Source organism: Coptis chinensis, chromosome 2 (genome assembly GCF_015680905.1).
Source record: "Coptis chinensis isolate HL-2020 chromosome 2, ASM1568090v1, whole genome shotgun sequence".
NCBI classification, from domain to species: domain Eukaryota; kingdom Viridiplantae; phylum Streptophyta; class Magnoliopsida; order Ranunculales; family Ranunculaceae; genus Coptis; species Coptis chinensis.
Genome location: NC_141457.1, coordinates 40,930,662 through 40,939,418, shown reverse-complemented (window position 1 = coordinate 40,939,418; position 8,757 = coordinate 40,930,662). Strand labels below are relative to the sequence as shown.

At 36.5% G+C, this 8,757-nt stretch overlaps 1 long non-coding RNA gene across 2 annotated transcripts; it reads left to right on the top strand.

Moving 5' to 3' along the window:
- The first annotated feature begins 333 nt into the window (after positions 1 to 333).
- Positions 334 to 5,787, top strand: LOC147516054 (uncharacterized). 2 transcript variants are annotated; one of them, XR_015213571.1, is made up of 4 exons: positions 334 to 954; positions 1,096 to 1,144; positions 1,230 to 1,306; positions 5,534 to 5,787. It is a non-coding gene; the product is annotated as an uncharacterized LOC147516054 (long non-coding RNA). The 2 variants fall into 2 exon arrangements; XR_015213570.1 differs by lacking the exon at positions 5,534 to 5,787 and having other exon boundaries at positions 335 to 954; positions 1,230 to 1,461.
- The last annotated feature ends 2,970 nt before the right edge of the window (positions 5,788 to 8,757 follow it).

Here is an 8,757-nt window from a genome sequence, read left to right as displayed (position 1 = left end):
TGACCGTTTGACCCAACTAGTTTTTAGTCCAACGCACCCACAACTCTACTAGAAAAAACTAATTTGAAACACAACACTACGCCCACGACTACACCAATTTGGCCAATTAATGACACGCAAAAATGACGGTTAATGGCACTTGTTAAAGTACGAATGCTTATGGTTGTAGTATAAGGAGTCACTAGAGTCATTGTCGTTATTTTGTGTGAGGCTTCCCGCTTGTCCTGTGGGGAAAAATTCAAGCAAGCCCGCCTGACTCTCAGGGGTATTTTAGTAAAAGTAGTCTTCTAAACATTTTTAGTTCATGGGTTTGCTGCCTCTCTAGCTCTCTCCATCTCAAGTTAGTTATACACTTATACCATTCTAGGTTTTCCTCAAATGTCCATGCCGGTGATTGCATTTACGCAACTCTAACTCTCAACTCTACACCTTAAATTTCAGTTCTACTCCTCAAAGTTACTCTCTTTCTCTCTCTATTAACTCAATTCGAGGGTTTGGTATTGATTGTAGTAACTTTCATCTCTCTATGGTTTCTACAGTTTGGTATCGATATGGGTTCTCTGAGAAAGAAAATAGGAATTTCTCATTAGAAAGAGGGATCGAACCAGTTCACGGTTCACTTTCTCTCACAAGAGCTCTCGGAGTTGGACGCGGGCCTCATAGTAGAGCGAGCGAAGATAGAAACATACGGCATAAGTGGAAGCAAAGGTATAGGCAGCAGAAGTGAAGGCAACGGCAATATCGAATGGACTTTGCAACTAGAGCATCATAAACTTCTTTTTGGCAAGTAGGTCAGGGACCGTAGTCAAACTCTTTCAAGCTTTTAACTGAAATCCGCTTCCATTGTTCACTGGCTTGGGACTCCCTGCCAAGAAACCTTACCCTTACAGATTCATTCCGTACGTACGAATAGTTCTATATCAGGCATCAGCATTAATTTGCACCACATAAAATGTACTGCCAATGCAAATTGATTTTGTTTAATTTCACAGTGAATTCTTGCTTTTGTTTTTTGTTCTTTTGATATTAATAATTCTTTGGGTTTTGGTGTAATTGAGGAGATCAGATTAAGTATTGGTTCTTCTTGAATTTCAGGAAGTGGGTATACACACCATAGCATGTTAATTAGCTATTCTTCGACCAGGTACTCTTCCTCTCACTTCAAATCATTATAATTTTTAGAGAGATTTATTATCAATATCGATTTCTTTTCCATTTTTTGCTACCAGTTCTAGTGGATTTCGATTCTGGTTGTTTTAGAAATTCGTCTCATCTTTCTCTCTCAAGGGCATCATCTAATTAACAGGTAATTGTTTTTTTTTAAGATCTGTTACTATGGATATTCCTATTTGTACAATTAATGACATTTATTGGGGTTTCTGTGTTTCTTTGTGATAAATTGTTGGGTTTTGTCTGTAAGAACTGAAATTGTGAAATGTAATGGGTGCTTGTTTGTGATGACTTGTTTGAATGAGGGTGTATGATGTATGTTTATGTACTCTCTCTATTTTTGGAATGGTATGGTTAATTTTCAATTTATTAGAAATTTGATCTGAAATGGTTTTGTCAATCATATCAATTTAACTGATAGCCACAAAAAATCGTTGAGGATAGTGATGGTATTTAAATGCAATGGCAGAACCTAACAAAATAACAAGCTTTCACAAGTTGGCTATAACAAATTTTATTCATAAGTCACTAACGTACTGCAGCAAACAATGAGTGTCTTAGGATTAAATTTGTAGAATGATGGTGTTTGGTTATATATATATATATATATATATATATATATATATATATATATATATATATATATATATATATATATATTTTTTTTTTTAATTTAGTGCATGTATATAGGGAGTCAAATAAGTTAGCAGATATCTTAGCATCTAATATTCCAAGTGTTAGTTTTATAGAGCTGATTCCAAGCTCTTTTTTGAAAAAATGTAAAGAAAATCATATATGATGATGCTACGGACAAAAATCATATAAGAATGTAACCAAGCCAATTTATCTTATTTATACAATAGGGGTAAGGGACCTCTCAAAACCCTGCTTGCCATCCAAAAAAAAAAAAAAAAAAAAAATATATATATATATATATATATATATATATATATATATATATATATATATATATTTTTTTTTTTGTTTTATCGATGGTGTTTGGTTTTACATATTTGTCGTTTTAAAATAAGTTTTTCCCCATTCTATTTGTGTTATTTTATTTACTCTACTGGCCAATCTCACATATACAAGTAATTGGATCAATTGGTTCTTAGAAGTCAGAACAATAAGTTTATTTAAGTTTATTTATATCCTTCTTGAGAAAAACGACTGCATCACCTTTTACAAGGAGTTGTTGCTTGGTAATGTGAGTCTCCTGTTAGAAGTAGAGGTGTGCAGCCCCAAAAGGACCGTACTTAGTTTTCATGGTCTTGGTACAAGCTATTGTACTATATACTTAGTAACCTAAATGTGCCATGTGAGATATGCTTCAGACTGGCCTTATAAGATCTTATCTTAGATAGAAATTTCCTATACAACTATCCTTTTTATTGCTTTGTTATTAACACACATAACTCTATGAAGGATACGTGCTTTAGTAGTCATGGATGGGATACACGCTTCAGTAAAAATGAAACTCATTAGTTTTAAGGTCCACATTTGTTATAAATATGATGTATGTGTTGCTCTCATAGTGTAACGCCCGTATTTAAAATACGTATTTATTTATTTATTTATTTAAACTTCACTGGATTGGATTTGGGATACGTGGGCCTGATTTCTGGACCCGAGTCTGTGTTGGGCTTAGGTTTCAAACCCAGGTATATATATATACTTTTTCCAAAGAATAGGGTTTTTAGATAAAATTAAAATAAAAATGGAGGCGGAGATAAAAACTCGCTTGCTAGAGTGTTGGAGCGCGACGATTCGAACTATGATGAATTCGTAGAGCTTTTAATATAGGTGAGTAGTTAGTTTTTTTCTTTTTCACGGAATCCAGAGTTTTACGGGTATACAGACAAAATTTTACTGTCTAAGGTTTTCGTTCATTTTTCTGTAGTTGTTCTGCAATAATGTCGAAGTGTTAAACGGGTTAAATGTTAGAATAGTGTTTGCTTAATTATTGAACTGTCGAAGCTTCGAGAAGCTGTTAATGGTGGTGCAAGCCCCACAGCAAGATTTCGGCCTGTGTTTCATTTAAACTCTTTTTGTTTGTGGTTTTGAACTCTTATCTTGTTGTGGCTTTGGTGGAATGATGTTTGGTTGTAGTTGGGGGTAGTGGAATGGGTGCTGGCGAAGCTTTGGAAGGGCGTTAATGGCGTCGCCAAGCCAAAAGAACAAATCGTCCTGATAGATTTGTTTGAACTCTTTTTTTTTATATTGTGATGTTAAATTGTTGGTTGTTGACGTATGATTGAATGCTGGATTGGGTGGGGGTTGTCGAAGCTCTTAGAAGCCATTAATGGAGGTCGAAAATTCTAGATCTAGTTTTGATGAAGAATATGAATTGAATGATTTGAGGATTTGGCTTTTATTAAATGTTGTTGGTTTTGGATGGGGATTAATTTCGGTTGGTTTTTGGATTGTGGTGTGTGGAGGTTTACGATGGCCGGACGCGAGCTGGTCTGGTGGAGGGGATGACCGAGATTTAGATCCGGTGCTCCCAGTCTCACCTATTCTAACTCTAATTCGGTTGGGCCTTGGGCCGAAATCTGTTTGGTTTGGGCCGATTTTAGTTTTGGGCTTTGGGCCAAAGTCTTTAGTTTTTGTTAGGGCCAGTTCTATTTTTTTTTTGTACATGGACCGGTTCTATTTTATTTTTGTGGGCTGGGACATTATTGTTTTAAGTGGATCTATTTCTTTTATATATTTCTAGTTGGGCTAAATCTATTGTTGGGCCGGTTTCTAGTTTGGCTTTTATGTTGGATCCGGCTAACATTATTTGAATCTTTAGTTGAGTCATAGGCTTGGCTAGTTGGGTCCGAACCATGACCTTAACCATGACTTTAGCCGTGAGCCCATGAGCCATGCACCTTTACCTTAGCCATGACATGAACTATGACCTTAGCCATGAACCATGGCTATGACCATGAACTTGTTGAACATGGAAATGACGTGTTAACTTTGACTGTTGACCGTTGAATGTGGAATGTTGATTTTTCCAGATTTTCACATATTTAAGAATATGGACAAATGTAGTAATAAAATATTGTCAAAAATGGTATAATTTTGTTTGTCATTATCTAATTAAGATTTGACATGAGTAGTGTGTAAAGAATATAAATATTTGCACGTAACAAGAGGGAAATTTGTATAAGACTTAGGTATATACGTTTTTATGAGAATTAAACTACACATGGACTCAGATTCATGGACTCTAGTTTTGGGTTTTTGGATTTTTATTTTAATGAGAAATGTTGAGCTTCAGTACAATTAAGTATACTGGCATGAGATAGAACAAGAATTATTATTGAGATTTTCCAAATATGGTGGTTTAGTGCAATAATTTATTTGGCACGTGATAGAGTGAAATGGTTATGAGATACTAAGGTACGACACTTGAATAAATTACGTAACGAAAATCCTAGAACTTAGCTACCACAACTCATGTGATTTGGCCCTAGTGATGGGCGTATGTTATATGATTGGCCCTTCTGGCGTTTCAGTAAATTTGAATGACCCTTCTGGTGTAGCCGAATAGTGGCTTGATTATTCCGTTCGCAAAATTAGAACGAGACGCGTGATATTTTATGTCGAATAGTGGCAGTACTCACATAATGGCTTCCGTGTGAGGGTTACCTGGTATGCGATATCCCGCTTAGGGTAGCTATGCACAGAGTGGTTCATTATGTGAGGGGAGGCATGTGGATGTACATGTTCGGCGTTGGGTAGCGATTGTGGGAGCCAGGAAAACTATGTAAGACATAGATACGACGTGATTTTAGGGACACGCAAAAAAAGCCATAAATAATATAATTATGGTAATATATTGGTTAATGATATATCTTTAAATATATGATTGTATATGGCTGTGCAAAAGGGTGGGTCAAACTAATTACTTGTGCAGAGACAACCCATTCTGTAATTGAGCATGAAACGCGGTACGTATAGAATATGCTTGGTTGGTTATTAGTTTAGTTAGAACTTAAGGCGCCTCGGGGGAGGAACTAAATGTCTTTTATTATGCATATGGTTTGTTGTGTGGTTAGTGGGAAGTTAAGGCGCCTCAGTGGAGAAACTAACTACCTTACATATTGTATGTACATATCGATATGATTATTTTTATTATTAGAAGCTAAGACGCCTCAGTGGAGGAACTACCTGCCTTAATTATTATACTTAAGGATGTTGTATTATTCGTTAGATGTTAAGGCACCTCAGTGGAGGAACTAACTGCCTTATTTAGTGTGTAAATATATGTATAAGTATATATTATATTTTATAGTTACTCACACCAGCATTTTTATAATGTTGACCCGATTTGCATGTTTGCTTATCGGGTGTGTTCATTAAATGAACATAGTTGATAAGTCTTGACAGGTTTAGTGTTGAAGAAGGTTGGTTGCTGCTTGTGGTTTACGTTAGCGTTGCATTTCAAGATAGGTTTTGTTTTCTCTTGAGGTGATATAGATTTTCAGTTGAGACAATGTTATTTGTGTTTTCATTTGTAATTTTAAATAAAGAGTTATTGAAAAGAGATTTGTAACCAAATCTTATTTGTAAATTTTTGTAATGAAGAGGACTTTTGTTTAATTTAAAATTTTTATTGGTTTTTAATTATCTGCATATTTAAACTGTTTATGGGTTTTTGGAAGTTGAGAGTGCATCACACCTCGAAAATCGAAGAGTCAGGAACAAATATTATTTTTCCGAATTCTGTCGAAATTCGGGGTGTGACACATAGCTTATTGGATGGAGCCAAGGATTTATCAACTGTAGGAATGATAGCCCTTGCTTCTGACTTGGTTAAGTTGATGATAAAAGTAGCAGATAGGTCAAATCCTCCACTAAATATAGTGTGAGTTCTTTGGTGAAAGCTATCCTAATCTCCACCATTGGTAAAATCCTACACTGTTAACAGTGTGAGTTCTTTAGTGGAAACAAGCATCTTCCTCTATTCTGTTGGGGTGCTGTTGTTCGTTTTTGGTTGTTGTTCCGGCGAGATGGCTTCAATCCCATTTGGGTTCAGTAGCGATAGACACCAAACATGTTTTCCAGTAGGGAATGGTGTGGAATCTTCGAGACAAGGGGATAGTAGAAACAGAGTTGAAGATAACACAACCAAGGAATCTTATGCGAACATAGCGAAGGGTAGAATAAAGCAAACGGTGGATGTTTCAACTTTTCCTGTGCCATCCAAGAAAGATGATAAACCAGCAATTAAGATTCCTCTGAGTTCATTTGAAAGAGGAGTAGAAGCATGTAAGTTTGCTCTCATTGCTCGATTGGATTCAAAGATCTTGAATTTATACACTATCAGATCGGTAGTCAGCACCGATTGGGGTTTAACAGGAAGTTTAAAGCTTTCACCTTTGGGAAAAGGATATGTTGTGTTTCGCCTTGATAATAAGGTGGACTTTAACAAAATCTTCTTTGGGTGGCATTGGCATCTACAAGGACCGCTTGTAAGAATTATAAGGTGGACGCCTAGCTTTAACATAGAATCTCATAGACAAACTACTGGCTTTGTTTGGATCAAATTCCCAAGACTGCCTTTTGAGTATTGGGAGGTTGATATATTAATTAGTATGGGTAGAGGCTTTGGCAATCCTATTCGGGTAGACATGAATTCTCTAGAGTGAAAAAATGGCTATTATGCGAGCGTACTTTTTGATGTTGATTTGTCGAAACTGATACCATATCAGATATCTATTGATATGCCGGAACGAAGTATTGATTTCTGGCAAAAAGTCCAACTAGGTACTTTGCCCAAGTTCTGTAACCACTGCAAGATAGTTGGGCATTTAGTGTCAAAGTGCAGGCAAGCAACTAAAAATAGTGAGCAAGTACCAACACCTCAGCAGGTTCAAATTCCTACAGCACAACCGCAAGCTCTAGACAAAGGAAAAGAACCGATGGCACAAGAAGCACAACCACAAGGAAATAATATTAGACTATCTAAGAGTCAAAGAAGAAGGCTAAAGCGAAGGCAGCAGGCCACTAAATGGAGACCAGTACCTTCTACAACGACCAATGAAGCAGAACATTATCCTGAAGTAGGCCGGGAAATGCATACAAGTCCTGAAGAAGTGAGACAACCTGGGATAAACCCTCGGGTCCCCTCTGACAATATTTCACAAGAAGAAGCAATTGTAAATCCGTCTATATCTCCTTGCAATATGGTAGCATGAGGGGAGGTAGCACAAAATGGGAATTTTGACATCGTTGTATGGAAGGAGAAAGATCCTACAGCAGTAAGTGCTGCAGAGTTGGAACAATCTCTAGTCCCCTTTGCTCTTGAACTAAGCAACGCTGCAGTGAGCATGAAATGGCGTTAGCGTTTAACATGGAGGCTAGCAGGTTTCACCTATTAACAGACATTGATGAAAAGGATGGAAATTCTGAGGTGGACGAGATGCAAGAGGAGACTGAGTTTTTTAATGATCAAATCATAGAGAATGAAGGTGCTGAAGTTAAACCTGCTACACCAATGGTGCCAACTGGTGTTGTTACACGATCTGGCAAAGTGTGTTGTAACGCAAGTCAACAGTCCAGTAACAAATCTCAAGCTGCAATAGATAAGAATCAAGTTAGTGGCAAAAAAGGAAGGGGCAGAACAAGAGGCTCCAAGAAGAAAAATCATAGTTGATTACATCAATGTGTTTTTGGAATGTTAGAGGCACCAATGACATTGAGAAAGCTAGGGAGATAAATAAAGTAAGATTGAATAAGAAGCTTAGTGTTTTTTGTTTACTCGAAACCAAAGTGCGGGAAGACAAGTATGAGTACATAAGAAACATTTGTTGTCCTCTCTGGGAACAGACGAATAACTATGGAAAAGATCCAGCAGGTAGAATTTAGATTTGTTGGGATCCTTATATGATAAGCATTGTGAACTTACAGGACTCTGATCAGTTTATTCACTGTCAAGTTACTTTCAAGCATACCAATGAAGTCTTCATGCTCACGGTGGTCTATGCTAGAAATTCCAAAGCTCTCATAACTAAACTATGGAAGGATATAATGTCTATTCAAAGTTCAATCATGCTTCCTTGGGCTATAGTTGGTGATTTCAACAACATAACTAAAGTTGAGGAAAGGATGGGAAGTAGTCCAATGCACCCTAGAGAAGCTGAGGAATTTGTGGAATATTTACAAAGAGCAAGTCTGTCTGACTTGAGCTTTAATGGGTTTTTTTTCTCTTGGAATAACAAGGTGGAGGGAAGAGGCAGAATAATGACTAAGATTGACCGATGCTTAGTCAATAGCTTATGGACTAATGTATATCCATCTTCTAATGTAGAATTTCTACCCCATGGAGCATCAGATCACTCACCAGTCTTGCTTTTCTGGTATGATTATGAATGCAAAGCCCTACCTTTTGATAAGGCTATATACTAAAAGCATTACTTTTGTATTAACTTTAATTCTTCATATTTTGAATGAGAATCATATGGGCAAATGTTATGCATATCACATATGTTATTAGTTATATGCATGCGTCTAATACTTTATGTTGTAGATAATATAGTGTGTGGTGACACACAGAAGATCATATCATCAGTACCTTATAAAGTATAAGTAAAC